Source organism: Pinus tabuliformis, chromosome 6 (genome assembly GCF_031772625.1).
Source record: "Pinus tabuliformis cultivar Carrire ecotype Pingquan chromosome 6, CPIR1, whole genome shotgun sequence".
NCBI lineage: Eukaryota > Viridiplantae > Streptophyta > Pinopsida > Pinales > Pinaceae > Pinus > Pinus tabuliformis.
Genome location: NC_142292.1, coordinates 1,878,309,085 through 1,878,326,649, shown reverse-complemented (window position 1 = coordinate 1,878,326,649; position 17,565 = coordinate 1,878,309,085). Strand labels below are relative to the sequence as shown.

General features: G+C 36.4%; 1 pseudogene; it reads right to left on the bottom strand.

Annotated features, from left to right (window-relative positions):
- Positions 1-7,195: 7,195 nt before the first annotated feature.
- LOC149266668 (uncharacterized) lies at positions 7,196-17,082 on the bottom strand (annotated as a pseudogene).
- Positions 17,083-17,565: the final 483 nt, after the last annotated feature.

Sequence of the window (17,565 nt, the reverse complement as noted above, 5' to 3'; positions counted from 1 at the left end):
CTAACTACAGACCGATCGGCCAATTCTAGCAGAGTTGAGGTAGGTTCTGCAGATGTAATGCCTAGCTTTTGGAAAGTAGCAGTTTTCAATATATTGATTGCAGCTCCAAGATCAACCAAGGCATTGGTTATGGTTTGACCATAAATTTGAACAGTTACTATTGGGTTTCCTGGGTCCTCATACTTAATAGGTGTTTCCTTTCCTGACAATAGGTCAGATAAAGTACCGACTACTTGAACTCTTGGGTTATCCATTATATTCCTCCTTGGCCTTTTTATGCACAATACTTTAATAGTTTTTACGTATATCAGAATGTCTTGAATGGCCTGAAGGAATGGAATTTTTATGTACAAATTTTGTAATTCTCCCAGAATGTCAAAATTAGATTGTTGTATCGGTCAAGGTATGACTAAACGTTCTGGGAATGAGGGAGAGGATGTGGTTGCTTGATTATGAGTTTGTTGTCTATTCACATCCTCTTCTTGTGACACATGTTCTCTAGGTAACTGATCTTCAATCTGAACTGTTTTATTTCCCTCTGTTTGGATAATACGCCTAGATCTTAGCTGAAGATCATTGCACTCCCTCAGATCGGGTCCTTCTTCTGGTGTTTCTAAAATTTGGAGTGCTTGGATCGGTCTATTATCTGGGTGGGGATTGGGCTGGGCTGGGAGTTGCGGTCTCATATTAGCCTGGGGATTTTGCTGTAAAGCTGGCAATGTAGGTTGAGGGAGAGGGACATTCCCTACTGGCTGATTTGTTGGTCTCTGCCAATTATTCTGCCTGGCTGAACTTTGTGAAGTAGGGGGAGTCCATTGTGGAGGATATGGGCTGTTTTGCCAATATGGTGGGGGATAAGGGGGATTCGACCAACCGGCTTGGCTCGTCTGATTTAGCCATGGATTAACAGAAGGATATGACTGTGGTGACCAGTTTGGGAATGGGGGTTGAAATTGGATTTGCCATGTATTATACTGTTGAGCGTTATATTGGGGATACTGAAAAGAAGAAGTTGGATCTGAAAACATACTGGTTTGTCGCGGCTGCCACTGATGACGCTGGTTGAGCATGTACACCGTTTCTGGTTCTTCTTCTGCCTCCTTATATACTGCTTTTAGTCCAGGTAGTGAGGGACAACTTTCTGTTGAATGATCCTTTGCACAAATGGCACATGCTTGGACTGCATCTAGTGGGCATTCCTTATGGCTATGCTTCTTCCTACATCTTGGGAAGAAGATAGCTAAATTCTGTTCTGCCTCCATTTGCTTTTGCTTAGCCTACAAAACATCCAATTGTGTAGTCAGTGTTCCTAGTATATTAGTTTTAAAGTTTTCCAATAAATTTCCGATTTCAGCCCGCGTTACTCCTTCTGATGAGATTTTGTTTTCTCTTACAAACCGATCATGTTCTACTAGTTTGATCCGTGTACTGCCTCTTGAACTCCTGATGCATAGATCAATTATGTCAGCAAAACTTTCCTGATAAATATCCCCTTTTCCCATAATGTTTAATGTCTCAATCCATTGTTCTTTCATGCCTCTTATTAATGCTGTTTTCAACACATTATCGGGTAAGGGTGATGATGCATAGGGCGATCTTTGCAAATTATACTGAAAAGGCTCCACATATTCTTCTAATGTTTCCTTCGTCTAGCCACCATCTGGAATATTTCATCTTTTAGTTCTCTAGACCTGCAGTAATCTTGATATTTTTTTAGAAAAGATTCCTTCATTTGATGCTAATTATTTATAACCCCACCACCTAATCCCATAAACCATATTAAAGCAGCCCCTTTCAGGGTCGAGGGAAACAGTTTTAGTTTCTGGGGTTCAGTGGTGTAGTCATATCCCCTGCATAGTACATCAAATTCAAATAAAAATGCATCCGGATCTTCTGATGTAAGTCTGTGAAATGTAGGGATATGTTGAAGGGGAATTGCTTTCATGGGGGCATTTGCTGCAGAATCCACTATGGGGTATTGTATTGTAGAGGTTTGAGTGTTTGGTGGATTTTGAGCCATTGGGTCAAATATGTGCCAATAACCTTCTGGAATATCTAGAAGAGTGTTCCTTGATTGAGCGGGAATGGCTATGACAGGATTACTTTTAATAGCACTTCCTCTATCTGGAATTCCTATCTGAGGGGATTGGATCTTTTCAATAATAATTTTTACCGCACTTCCTTTGTCTGGGCTATTCAATGGCTGTGTTATCCTAGGAGGAGATCTTGGCTCTTCCCCTGTTTCCCCTTCTCCTTCACAAAGATTACTAAAATTCCCTTCTTGCAATCGCTCTGGAAAAGAATTTTCAATTTCTTGAAAGTCCTGTTCGTCAGTTTGACTATGCACCTCAACAAAGGCTATAGATGGTGAACTTGTGACCTGAAGGGAGCTAGTAGGCTGTCTGGAAATAACTTTCCTAGGTCCTACTGGAGGCTGAGATTCGGCTTTCTTATATATTTCGTCTATGAATGTTGTTCGACCAAGGGTCACCGGGCCCTTAACCTTTTCTGGCTTCGGCAAAGGTTTGGGATTTTTCTCCGGCTTTGTCTGCTTAGTCATGCACTCAATTTAACTACTAAATCTTTCTTAAGCAGATAGCAACAAATCTGCAGGAAAGTGAGCAAAGGAGCAGGGATTTTACATGCTCCGTACGTAGGTTCTTACCTTCCATTTTCAAAACCCAATTCTTCCCTAGCAGGTTCGTACACTACCCTGAAAAAGACAAATGGCTACAATCTTTCCCCGGCAACGGCGCCAAAATGTAGAGCTATAAAAAGGGTCTCTTTCACCTCTAGTTACCTCACATTAGAATGTCAATCCGGGAACGTCTTGCTATTTCAAAAGAGTGTCCCAATTTGAGGCTTAGCACTTGTCAGAGTAATGCTCGTAGTACAGCTACTTAAAGGCTACAAAAGTAAATGGCTGCATGTCTACAACTTAACTACTTCAAAAGGCTAAATCACACCAAGCATTGCATCAGTCGAAGGTTCGGTAGCAATAACCCATCCTTTTCATAACTGATGAGAACAAATCCGAGGTTTGGGAGCTAGGTAGTAGATGTTGGGGCTCACTACAGCCTGAGATCGTCCTTGATAAATATAAATGAAACGACAAGTAAAGGAAATAACGATGAAATAGAACAGCACATCAGCCAAGGGTTTGGTGGCAATAACCTATCCCTTTCATAACTGATGGGAGCAGATCAGAGGCCTGGGAGCCAAATAGCAGAAGCTGACACTCTCTACAGCCTGAGTCTGTCCTTAAGAAATGGCAAGTAAATGAAACAACAAATCAACAATCTTGAAATAGACCAACGATTGAAATGGAACAACAATTCAAAAATGGAACATCAACTAAATGGAACAACAATTCAGAAATGGAACAGAAATTCAGAAATGGAACAGCAACTAAATGGAACAACAACTAGAATAAGAAATAACCAAGTTCATCAAGCTGTGATTCTATCTAACCACTTCAATCAAAACATCAATCCTGCAGTCTCAAAAGAATTACAACCCTAAAAACATGCTTCTATTATTGATCTGAATAAACGCATGTGATTGCATCTCAAGATATAAACAATAATATTCAATAATCATCTGAAATCAGACTTCTCAAGATAACTGTCATACTGCTAAAACACAACCACCATGAACTCTGTACTGGAGTGATAATATCCTGTAGAGATTAATCAACACTTTAATGAATTGGTAACATAATGTAGTGTCAATATAAGACTTCAATTTGCAGGAACATTAAACAAGTTAAACATAACAGAGCGTGCAATATAACGTTCATAAAACACAACAGGTTACCAGATTACGCCTATGAACAAACCACACAGACACCACGCGTAATGGTACAAGAGAAAGTGTCCTCCAGGGCCGGGCCCTTAGCCTCTAGGGGTACACCGCTTAAAGTTGATCGAGGATCAAAGATAAAAAAGTAACCAAGTCTGTATTAATGCATGAAATAAACTTTACAACAAAGCGAGTCTTAATAGGACATAAAGATCATAGTTTTGATATGGTAAAAATTAATTACAACAGAACCTCCCCTATAGCCAACAATGCTATCTCTTATATAGGATGATGACGAAGATATCTAGATACAAAAAATAGATAAAATAGCGATCCCTCAGAATCTAAGATCCTGAGGGATTCGCAGATTCATTAACCCTGAGTCACTTCTTTCCTTTTCTGCTCTGAACTGGTATCTCCGCTTCCTTTTCTGGGTTGGTCCGTTTTGATCTGGTCTATTTGCGGTTCCCCGTCAAAGGGACAGCAGTTAGCTCCTCTTTGTCTTTCCCTTTGAGATGGCTAATTTCTGCTTTTCCTCCTTCCTGCACGTAAGAACGACAATTATCAGTTTTTCCTATTAACCTCACGTGTCTCGTTATTATCTAAGTTTAAAATGTAGAAAGGCTTATATATCCTAATGAAAAAGATACTGAAATAACCATCAAAACATACCTTCTTTGAGACTCTACAACATGCCCTAGACAATTCAACTCATTGAATGCCTCCTTCTATGAAAGTTTCCTAGCCTGAAGACTCTTGAAATGCCTACTTGGGAGACCAGTGCAAGCTTGGTCAAGGGTAACTGCGCTACAGTGCAGGTAGGCCCACTATGGCCTGCGCTGCAGTGCACTTAGGCCCTCTTTAGCTTGCGCTGGGCGAGATTGAGTGAAATTCACATTGGATTCTGGGAATATTCTTTGATTCTAAAGCATTCTAGAAGGATTGCTAGCTCTTATCTCATCCTATGAGGTCAAATTTGGATAGGCTATGGATCAATTAACCTCCTATCCTCTCAAACCTTGCTCCATGGAGGCTAACTCCAATTTTGGAAGGCCATTCAATGCCCAATTTATAACAAAACCACCTCCATTTCCTATAAATTGAGCACTCATCATAGTGATAAAGGGGCTAGAATCTTAAGTTTGTAAGGAAATTCTGTTGGTTTGAGGATTGAGTTTATGTTAACCAATGTTATGCTGTTAGAGTGTTGAGATTTTGATGTGGCGAGGGTTGAACTGAAGCTGTAAGAGTGACACAGAATCAAACTATATTGGGTGATATTCTTCCTTCTACATTAATAAAGAGCTTATTCTTTTTCTCATATGATTTTTCATATCTGTGATCATTATGTGTTTCAATGTACTCAATTCCATTATTTTATAGTTGATAGTTTATGTATGCTTTGATTATTTCTTGTTTCTGTTTCTCTTCATGGAGGTACCTTTTGAGCGGATTTAGTTCAAGTGGGAGTGATGAGAGAAATTCAAAAGAGATTTAGGAAGTGAATGGCAACAAGTAAGTTCCTCTATCTCATCTATCTTGTATAAGAAAAGGTTAAACTACTTTCATTTTGTTGTTCTAGGTGTAGTCACCCACCCAGGGAAGATGTGTTTATCCGTAGATGCAAATTCCATGTAGCACACATATGATATGGAAACACTAGTTAAGACTTGACACATATGATATGGAAACAAAAGCTAAGAGTTGACACATATGATATGGAAACACTGGTCACACTTATGAGTCAATAAACCTATTCGAGCAAAGTTATTAGTACAATGAATACTAGTAATCTTCATCCACATGGGTTTAGTTATAGTACAGTAACTATTACAAGATGCTTAGTACTAATACGATGATTAACCTTATCGAACTCATATGTATAAGTGAAATAGTACTACAAGCCTCACTTAACTTGTTTCCATTAGATTGATTGCCATAGTAACTCAACTTCTTAAGCATATTATGATTACTATACTAGCTTAATCTGATGTCAATTCATTACTGGTTTCATGTTATCTATGGAGTTATAAGAGTGTAACTATTAATAATACTTACATAACCATTCTACTTAGTAAGATACTAGCTCTCATCAATACCACATGTTCCATCATTGCAATACTATACCTATGCTTATGAATCACTATTTCTATTAGCTCATAGTAAGAGTGTAGTTATGGATAATACATGATAGCTAAACTAGTATTATGTCCATTACTATTAACAATTGTAATCACTAGTCTATAAGAATATATAAATGGGTGTACTATTATGATTGAACGCAATGGTTGCAATAAGCTGTAACACCAAGTTGTTTACTGCATACAAGTAATGCTTGAACTATCACCTTTGGTTAAACTAACACTTAGACTGTATTCATATTGGTCCAATCAACAGAGTAAGTAGTTATACTGATACAACAAGATAAGGTGTGATTTATTACCATTATATAAAGATATTAGTATCTTCTGTAATCATAACTTGTTACATGGTTATATATATATATATATATATATATATATAAAACTTAAAACAGAGTTACTAGAGTTATTGGAAATGAAGCAAACTATCACTATAAGCTAAGTTGAAGTAGTACATTGGAATACAATAATCTATTAATACAAGTAAGCTGATAGATATTTACATATGCAACAAGATTAAGCACAGTTCTAATGAAGTAACATGAGTTGGGACCATTGTACTCATAAGTATTGTATAAGGATAACACATCGTATCCACCAATTTTGTACATAGTATGTTGTTCAGACTAGAGCTTGTACCTATTCATATCAGTGTTTCCACAAGAGGTGATGATGGGGCTTCAGGACTGTTGCCAAGATGAAATGGATATGACAAAGGGGGTTGAACTTTCACATCAACTATCCCAAAAATAATTGAACATATTAAACTCAAAAGAATTAGATATGTATTGAGGTGTTTCTCCATGAAAGTCATTTTCCAAACGTCCAAAAGAAGAGTTAACTGAAACATGAAATGTAGAAATTTGTTAAACATGAAAAAAATTAGTTATTTTATCATTATTGTTCAATTGGAAGAATGTGAAAGATTCAAAACAATTAACTTTCTTGGGAATAAGCATCATATCACTAAATATTTGATTTATTTGAAGTGTTAAACTTTTTGTCCCCAAAAACTATAGGAACACATTTACAAGTCAATTGATATAGTAAAAAACGGAGGGAGTAAAGGAGGATTCCCCATATAGGAAGAAGAATAAATTGTTGTAAATGTAAAGGTCATATAGTTTTCTAGCAGCACCATAGATATATTTATGAAAAAGAACTCGCCAGACTTCATCACTCTCCAATAAAATATGACATAAGCTCTCACAGATTAAGCCTTAGATAGAGATTTTTCTTTCATTTTTTGAGTATCAACTACAGAGATGAATAGTATATGCCACAACTTGAGCCAAAACTTTCAATCGTTCCTTCACTTGTTGGGGATGGTCTCCTGAATTATATATTTTCCAATTGGAAATAGGATATTGTGCATAGCCCTAATTGTTTGGATTATCCCTGTTATCAAGAGTAGACAGAAGACAATATTTCTCATAGTGGTCATCTTGAAACTATTGGTTGATTGCGTAACATAACTCCAAGGCTATAAAGCTATTGAGAGCTCAGACATTTATTCATAATAAAAACTGAATCCCATATCTAGACACCCATTCAACTCATCTAAGTCCATGTTTTTAAGCTTCCTAACTCAGGGAGTAGTAGAAGTATGTCTGAAAGTTGAATAAGGAGAATCAACTTTGGCATCTTTTCTGGCTGAGTCAGAATTTGTCTTAGAGGATTGAAAATCACTGAAATAATTATAATCACAAGACAATTCCTGTGATAAAGATTTATCTCTTTTCCTTTCCCAATATTTCTCATGCTAGTATTCTCTACGAGAACTATATAGGCTTCTTCTACTTCTACATTTCTTACATTTTCTGAAATCTCTGCACTGATCTGCATCTCCATAAACTATGTTGATTGGCTTGCTCAGAAGCTTAGTTAAACTAGAGAGTGGGGACTTCTTCTTGTACCCTGAGATAATAGATGCTAAAATCCCTCATTAGACGAGTCTTTCTTTTTACTTCACCTTATGAGACTATCACACAATATTACAGTCCATTCACCTCAATCCCTGAATTCTAGATGCAAAAATTTATCTCTCTGTACAATGGAAAATATTTAATTTTGTAGTAATCTAAATTATCTCAAACATATATAGTGCCCAATCTTCTATAACTTGGAGTACAAGGCCTCAAAACCTCAAACCCCACTCACTCCATTCTTCCATCATTAATTTACCTTTCAAACAAAAAATTGATAGACACATTTTTTGAGAATAATATGTCATTACTTTAATCCTGAGAGTGACCATAGAATGTTATAATTGAATGAATTCAAATATCCAATAGAATTTTTTGTATCGCATTCATGCCTATTAAATTTTGATGATTTTATATGTTCATTTTAAAAGGCCAAGTTTAAAGGATTGTGAGTTAGTCCTTTTATGATCGACTACTTATCCAAATAATTACATGTTTTGGTGACAAAAATCTACTCTTCCAAATTGTGTTATTGTTTCTGTGCAGTTCATCCAAACAATTTCAACTAGACAACCCCTCAAGTCTCAATTCAAATATTGATATAAGTGAAGTATGTTTAGTAGATGCACACTTTAATATCACTACCATCATCCTCCCTCTATTTCAATTGTTTTCAAAAATATCAAGTTCATTTGTTTTCAAGCATTGATATGATCTATCATTGGCCGTCCCTCCTTTGTTTCATTGTCTTCAAGAGCTATGGGCCCACTCATGTTGATGCATTGTTCTGGTCTACCAATGAAGGAAGGATTTCAAAACACAGAGAACATAGAACAACAATCATGGTTACCAGAGAATAAATACTAACAACCAAGAGTGTGTACAAGCCATCAAGAGGATATCTCAACATGCATGGTGAATATCAAATTGAAGAAAGGCTCCCATGGAAATTCATACTATCATATACTCATGTAATTCCAAGCTTCCTAATAATATTGGAACCTATAGTTCGAATTCATAAGAGAATTCATTGATGGAGAAAATGTGTGTTCCCCAACGCAACCATATTTCTTACGTATAGTGCTAGTACTAGATTATTGGTCTTTAATGATATCATTTTGTGCAATGAATGTAAGCCATGACTTAAACTCACTATCAACCTTTGTCTTATTTACTAAATCTACTTGACCAATGAATTCTTTGGCTAAAGATAGTACTTGAATTAATTTTCATATAGTAGATGCAATCCAGGACTTAATCTCATTATCAAGCTCTATCCCATTTACTAAATGCACATTTGTATGGAGAAGGGAACAAGAGGTGGAGACAACTATTGTTCCTACAATGAAAATAGATGGAATTCTCATATTAATTAGGAAATAATATGGAATTTCTATCCAAGAGCACTCGAGCAATGTAAAATAGTGTACATAGTGCACACATACCTTTACCAACAATCTCTTCAAGATCCTTTAAAATTCTAAGAAATTTTTCCAAATCATTAGCCCAAATGTTTCTCCCATCAATTACTCCATCAAAAAGGTATTTGTCCTCAGGAAAGCCAAAAGTTTTGACAATGTTGAGTGCTCTAGTTCCATGTACTAGATCCAACCCAATAGAAGATACAACCTTCAACTAAATGATGGTCCTAAGGTAAATGATATATCTTAAAAGGTTTCTCGCAGGGAAATATTATTAAGGCTCCAAAGGAAAATTATTGTGGAGGTCATAGATAGATCTAGGAGTTGGTTATACTTTGATGATGCAGCAAAAGGAAATCATTTCATATGTGCAGGTGGAATTATTTATATTTCTGAGCTTCATATTATGAAGTTTAGGGCTAGCTTGGGATGTGGAGCATACAATTTTGTTGAGATAATGATGCTAAAGTTGTCCATGATTTTAGTTGTAGAAAAAAGGACTTCTCATATTCAAGTCTCTAGTGATTCAAAGTTGGTGATAAAATAGTTAATTGCAGAATATCAGATGGACAACTTTCTTCTCCAACCAATATTAGAGGAAATTAATTTTCTAAAATCCTGTTTTACATATTTATCTTTCTAGCATGTTTACAGAGAAAGAAATAAGATATTTTATGAGTTGTCTAAAGGAGGAATGCAATTGGAAATTGAGAAATGGATGTTGATGGAAGAGTTCAATGACCTCTTCTAGGAATCAAATCACACGTCTTGTTATGAAACCAATTCACAAAAATATAGAAAAGATAGATAAACGACTTCAAAATCAGCCTCCTCGAGGGGGAAACCTCCTTTACATTACACAAATTAACAATTCTTGGATGATACAAACGAAAGAACCTCCTTTCTATATATAGGAGTCTATGGGGTCATAATATAATCAAAGCCGACATAACAATAATAATATAAGGGCACAACAATAAAAATAGTGGGCTTCTATGGGGCACAATAATAACAATTGGGGATAATAGGGACACAATAATAACAATAAGGGCTACAATGACAATAGTAATGGGGGAGTCACTAGTATTGTAGGGACCTAACATGCTCCTCTCCTTCAAAAAAGTGTTGTCCTCAACGCCTGAGTGGTTTTGGATGCTTCTGTATAAAATTCTCATCCTCCCATGTGGAATCTTTAGCGGGTAAGTTCTTCCACTTGATGAGATGCGCCGAAATTGATCTATTTCATAGTTGTCGAGTTCTTATTCTGTGACTGCTTCAGGTTCCAATATGATTTTTCCTTCCTCGTCAAGTTTTGGTAATATTGTTTGAACTGGGAGCTTGTCACCTATAACCTTCTTTAAGCATGAAACATGCAAAACTAGGTGCACTCGGGAAGCTTCAAGAAGCTCCAATTTGTATGCCAAAGTACCAATCTTTTGCAACACCTTTTTTGGACCATAATAATTTGGTGATAATTTATTATCCTTCGTAGATTGCTTGAGGGACATTTGTTTATATGGTTGTAGCCATAGGAATAGCTAGTCACCTACATCAAAACTTATTTTGTTGTAATGTTGATTCTCCTGTTGTTTCATTATATTCTGTGCCAAAGTGAGGTTATCCTTTAAGAGCTGGAGAACTTGTTGTTGATGCTCGATGTGATATTCCACTGCTTGAACCTTAGAATTTTCTCTAAAATATTATGTGATGGATGGTGGATGATATCCATAAAATTCCATAAATGGGGTCATTTCTGGTGCAGTATGGAAGGAAATGTTATACCACCATTCAGCTAGAGGCAACCATTTCACCCATTGTGTCTATTTGTTAGAGACAAAGCAACGAAGATATCCTTCCAAACATTTTTTTACTATCTCAGTTTTCCCATCAAATTGAGGATGATAAGATGAGCTATGAGCTAACTGAGTACCAAGAAAAGAAAATAATTTTTTCCAAAACTTTCGAGTGAAAATAGGATCTTTGTCGCTTACAATAATCTTTGGGTTTCCATGTAGCTTTTCAATTGTTTCCATAAATACAGTAGAAATTGTACTCGCTTTAGATGGATGAGATAATGCACAAAACTGTGCATACTTGGTAAGTCTATAAATTACCACCATTATCACACTCTTTCCTTGGACTTGGGCAAACCTATGATAAAATTCATTGAAACCTCCTCCCAACGTTGGCTTGGAATGGATAAAGCTTGCAATAGACCTAGGCTCTTAATTGTTTCAACTTTATTTTGTTGGCAAACCTTCTGCCACAAACTTTTGAATATTCGATTTAAGGCCATCCGAAAAAAGTTCCCTCTTAAGCCTATGGTCAGTTTTTAAAAATCATAAGTGCCCTCCTAAGGGAGAAGTGTGCAATTCCATAAGAATCTTTTGTTTGATTTGGGAATTCTTACATAGGTATAAGCGATCTTTGTACCATAACAAATCATTTTTCTAGCTAAATGTATCAGATTTACTGGGATCTTGTTGTAAATTTTGAATTACTGCCCACACTTCTTCTTCATTCTTCCATTCATCACTTGCTTCGTTTATCCAATCTAGTTGGATAATAGAAATGGTGCAAATAAATGCTTCCACATCCTCATTGTTTCTTGATAGTGCATCTGCCACAACATTTTTCTTCCCTTTTTTGTAGATGATTTCAAAGTCATAGCCCAACATCTTTGTCACCCATTTTTACTGCTTTTCTGAAGATAATCTTTGTTCTAAAAAGTATTTAAGACTATCATGAGCCATTTTTACCTTGAAGTGTCTTAACATTAGGTAGGGTCGCCATTTCTTAAGTGCATGTAGTATTGCCAACATTTCCTTCTCATAAATAATTTTGTGTAAATACTTTCCTTTGATTGGACAACTTTCGAAAGAAATGTGTCTTTCTTCTTGCATTAAAATAGCACCAATTCCATTTCCTGAGGCATCACATTCCACAATAAGGGTTTTTGTGAAGTCTGACATAGCTAAGACCGGTGCTTGGCACATTACCTCTTTAAGATGTTCAAAGGCCTTCGTTTCTTCTAGAGTCCATGAAAATGCACCTTCCTTCAATAATGTTGTTAAAGGTGCTGCTATTCTCCCATAATTCTTAACAAACTTGTGATAATACCTTGTCAACCTGAGAAATCTTTGCAGATGCTTTATGGATGTCGGAATTTTCCATTCCTTAATGGCTTTAATTTTTCTAGGGTCTACCTTAACACCTTCATGAGATACAATATGACCCAGATATTCCACCTCTTGTACTCTAAAGAAACATTTGGAGATTTTTTCATATAATTGTTTCTCCTCCAATAGTTTGATCACCCTATCAACATTTTGAACATCATCCTTCCAGGACTTGTTGTAGATTAGTATATCATCGAAAAACATTAATACACATTTTCTAAGGAAGGGTTTGAAAATGGAATTCATCAAACCTTGAAATGTAGAAGGTGCATTGGTAAGGCCAAAAGGCATGACCAAAAATTCATAATGACCCTCATGAGTTCTAAATGTTTTTTTTGGAATGTCTTCAGCCTTCATTTTGATTTCACGTTATCTTGAATGAATATCCAACTTGGTGAAGTAAACTGATCCATGTAATTCATCCAATAATTCATTAATTATAGGAATGGGAACTTTATCTCTGATAGTGATCTTGTTGAGCTCCCTATAATCTGAGCACATGCGCCATGACCCATCCTTCTTGTGCACCAATACTACTGGAGCAGAGAAAGAACCTTGAGTAGGTTGAATTATACCAGCCTCTAGCATTTCAGCAACCATACATTCAATTTCACTCTTTTTGGCATAGGGATATCTGTAAGGCCTAATGTTTGGAGGAACACTTCTTGGAATCAAATGAATAGCATGATCATGGTCATGAATAGGTGAGAGGCCTTTGGGAGTCTCAAAGATCTTTGAATGATTGTCCAAGGCTTTTCGGAGATCTGGAGAAATAGATGATTTCGATGTGGGAACCTCTAGAGAAAATAATTGTGCAATTATGCCTCGTTGTTCTTTCTTTAGAAGCTTTCTCATTTCGTTAGAGCTTATTATATTTCCCGGTTTCCTTGTGATACCCATTAATTCAACTTCCTTTCCTTCCGAAGAAAATTTTACGAAAAGTTCTTGAAAATTAAAAGTTATTATACCCAAGGATTGTAGCCATTGGACTCCTAGTACAACATCAGCACCACACATTGGAATGGAAAGCATTGGGCTATTCAATACACATTCTCCCATGGATAGCTTGATATTATGGCACTTTCCATAGCAATTTATGGTTCCTCCACTTGCAACCATCACTTGACACTCTGGTGCTGGATATAGGAATCAATTCAATTCCTTAGCTATCTTATAATGAATAAAATTATGGGTACTTCCCGAATCAGTCAACACTATTACCTTTTTCTTCTTGATATGTCCCTCTATCTTGATAGTTTGAGGAGTGGTAATTCCAGCTAATGCATTACAAGATATGGTCAGATTCATTTCTTATTTCTCCACGGTTTGTTCCTAGTGTATATCCTCTTTTTTTTACATTTATTGTTCCTTTTCTACCTCCTCTTCACAATCTATGTAAACTAATTTCTTCTCGGCACACTTATGACCTTTAGTGTATTTGCTATCATAACTATAACAAAGCCCTTTTTCTCTTTTTTCTTCAAACTCTTGTGGTGTCAACCTTGTAGGTTGTGGAAGGCTAGGGGAAACAACACATCCATCTTTATAGTTGTGAGTGATAGGCTTCCTTCTTGACATAATTTTGCTTTCCATTTTTCTTGCCAACCTGAATTCCTTCTCCAATGAATCAGGTTCCCAAAGGCGAAACTCATGTTGGATGTTATCCTTTAAAGCCCCTATGAACACATCAATCCTATGCCCCTCTAAAAAAAATTTTACCCTTATATTCAGTTTTTGGAATTCCTTAATGTGCTCCATCATTGAACCCTTTTGTTTGAGATTTATCAATTGGCTAAAAAAAAGTGTTCCTTTTTGTATCCTCATAATGTGTTGTCATTTCTTCCATAAAAATTTCCCAAGTGACAATTTTTTTATGAGATAAAAGTCATTGATACCATACAAATTGATTTCGTTCCAAATATAAAGTTGCAATATGTACCTTTTGTTTGTTTTGCATATTATGGAGATCAAAATATTGCTCCATCTGTAGTATCCATGTTACGGGATCCTTGCCTTCAAACTTCCTCATATTTATCTTTGGGTCTTCAATCCACCGTTATATTCTATTAAATCATGATTAACATTTATTTTTTTCCCATCATGAGTTTTATCTATTACCTTTTTGCCATTGGGAATCCTTTCTTGCAGTAACTTTTTCAAATCTTCATTCAAACCTTCCATGTCCATCTTCAAATATTCAATTTTGTCTTTCATACCATCTATCTTAGCTTCCACACCTTTCTTTAAACCATCCATCTTATCTTCTACACTCTTCTTTAAACCATCCATCTTAGCTTCTGTTACTTTTTGTGACAGTGAAATTTGTTCCACTTGATCTCGTAATTTTGATATATCATGTTGCATTTCTTCCTCTTCTTCATGATTCATGCTAGAGATTTCAAGTTTCTTACTAGGTGTTTCCATTTACTTTCTTCGGGGAATCAATTAATGATAATTATTCTTCACTATGTCCTTTGAATTCCTTCAAACTAACTTTTGAAACTAAACTTATGCAAAATTACAAAAAAACTACACACTTTTTTTCACTTTGTAGGATCTTGATATTGAATTTTATGTTTCTCTAAAATTTCAAATCTGCAAGTACTTAAATTGCTAATTTTTGTAGCCCTTTGAGTCCTCTTTCCAACACCACCATTCTGATTGAAATTGGATTCTCCAAGAAAGAGTTATGCCCAATCTCCCAAGATGACCTGATTATACACTTCTTCAGTAGAGTGAACTTGTACGAAGTGCCATGTGTCATTGTTTCAACCTTCAGACTTGTTTGGGATGTAATTCGAGAGCCTGTAAAAGCCCTAACATCCTTGGGTGATATCTCTAAGAATATAGCAAGACAATATCTGAAATTCAGACCTGAGGATCATCGAGATTTTGACTCAAATGGTTTTTTTTTAGCTTCTGAAATGTCGCAGAAAAAAGTTGTAGCAAAAATGCCACGATGACCTGTTTTGGAGCAGCGAAACCCTAGAATCCAATGCTCTGATACCAAATGTTATGAAACCATCTCACAAAAATATAGAAAAGATAGATTAACGACTTCAAAATCAGCCTCTTCGAGGGGGAAACCTCCTTTACATTACGCAAATGAAAAATTCTTCGATGATGCGAATGAAAAAACCTCTTTTCTGTATATATGAGTTTAAGGGGTCGCAATATAATCAAAGCTGACAAAAAAATAATAATATAATGGCACAACAATAACAATAGTGGGCTTTTATGAGGCACAATAATAACAATATGGGGACAATAGGGCAACAATAATAACAATAAGGGCTACAATGACAATAGTAATGGGGGAATCACTAGTATTATAGGGACCTAACACTTCTTGTTTATAAAATATGAATGAATATCTTAGTTAGAAGTAAGGGAAAAATGTTGATGTTTATTTGGATGATTTTACTTAATGTTTCCATGTTTACTGCAAATCTTATAGACTATTTCTAAACTTGAGGAGAAGTGTGGAGGATTTAAGTGGAGGATCATATGATGAGGCCAAAAAATTTGGGCTTTCGGAGTAGATTTAGTTTTTTTTACAACTCTTGTTTTATGGCATACTGAAGAACTTTAGGAAGGATCATCTTCTTTTATCTAAAATAAACTAGGATTTCTATCTTGTAAAATTCTTATTGAAAATGTTGTAATACAATTTACAAGATGTAATCCCTTATGTAATGGAATTACAACATTTTTTCATTGAAAAAAAAAAAATAAAGAGATAGAAATAAGGCAAACCACTTATGCTTGAATTCCCTTTTGAGGACTAGCTTGCAGTCCTTGCTAAATTTTATGCTTCTCACTGAGATATAGTTTAGAAAATCTTTCACTTCAAAATGGGAGACTTATGATCTCTTTATAACATCAATGAGTAAAAATTACAAGTAAACGCTCTAAAAATTAAAAACTGCAATTAAGCCTACACTAGGATCTTACATGTTTTTTTAAAATGCTTCAGTTTTTTTTTCTAAGGTTAATCTATTGATATAATACAAAATTAGTTACAAAGTTTCCTGGCCACAGAGGGAATCGGCCTTAATCAACATGCAACCATGAAAATTGTCTGAGATTGCCCCAACAAAGGGGAAACCAATCCAAATGAGAAATGTACAAAAGACAACCAAAGTTAACCCACAATTTTCCTGATGAGACCATCCAGAATGCAACATCAAAAACCACCATCAAAACCAACATAGAAAACCACCCAAAAAGCAATAGTTTATCCTAACTAGACCAACCAACTAGCAAGTTACCCTGAGGACACATAAGCAAGATAGAACGAGACCAAGAACTAAAAGAAATGCCACATGGTAGATGTGATACGCGTCACAAAGTCATCCGGAGCAGCAATTGTACACGCCCATTCATCTGGGTTGTCTGCCTCGCCATGTCCCACTGCCTGATGTCCTCTCTCCCTGCTTTCGGCCTCAACTGGCGAGCTCGACGTTTCCTCCAGATGGCTTTCCACAGCCTGCATGTCACTTTGAATAGGAAAGTCATCATGCGTGTTGCGGGCAATGGCTTTCCCATGCCTTCTGACTGCCATTACCTTCCTGCTCATCATTTTTGCCCCTGTTCCGACTTGGGCCAGCACCATGTGTCTCCTCCATGGAAATAGTCATGGCAATGTGCTGCTCAGGCTCTTCAGTAATGGAGATAGAGAAGGTAGCAACAATTACCGGGAAATTCAATGAGCTATGGAACCAAAAATGCGTCGTGTGAGGAACCTGATCCGAAGGCAGAGGAGAGGTTGCAATGCGTACCACTGCTTCTTCGCGTCTTGAGCAGTAGAGGTAGGCTCTGCCTCTGCCACTTCTGGTATTCGGGTAATGACCTACAAGACTATACTGGCAAGACTATACTTGCAGGGATTTTCAACAGAGGAGATAGGGGAAGCCGAATTATGGCTATCCATAGCATGGGAGCGCGAGATTCCACCTTGCGTGCCACCGCGTTAGCTACGCATATGGTGGCGGACCCTGGTGAAAATAGGAGTAGTTAAAAAGTCAGGGGGGTGGAAAAAGAATTAACAGAAGAAATTTGCACAGAGGTTACAAAGTTCTGGGGGACAAGAGTCGAA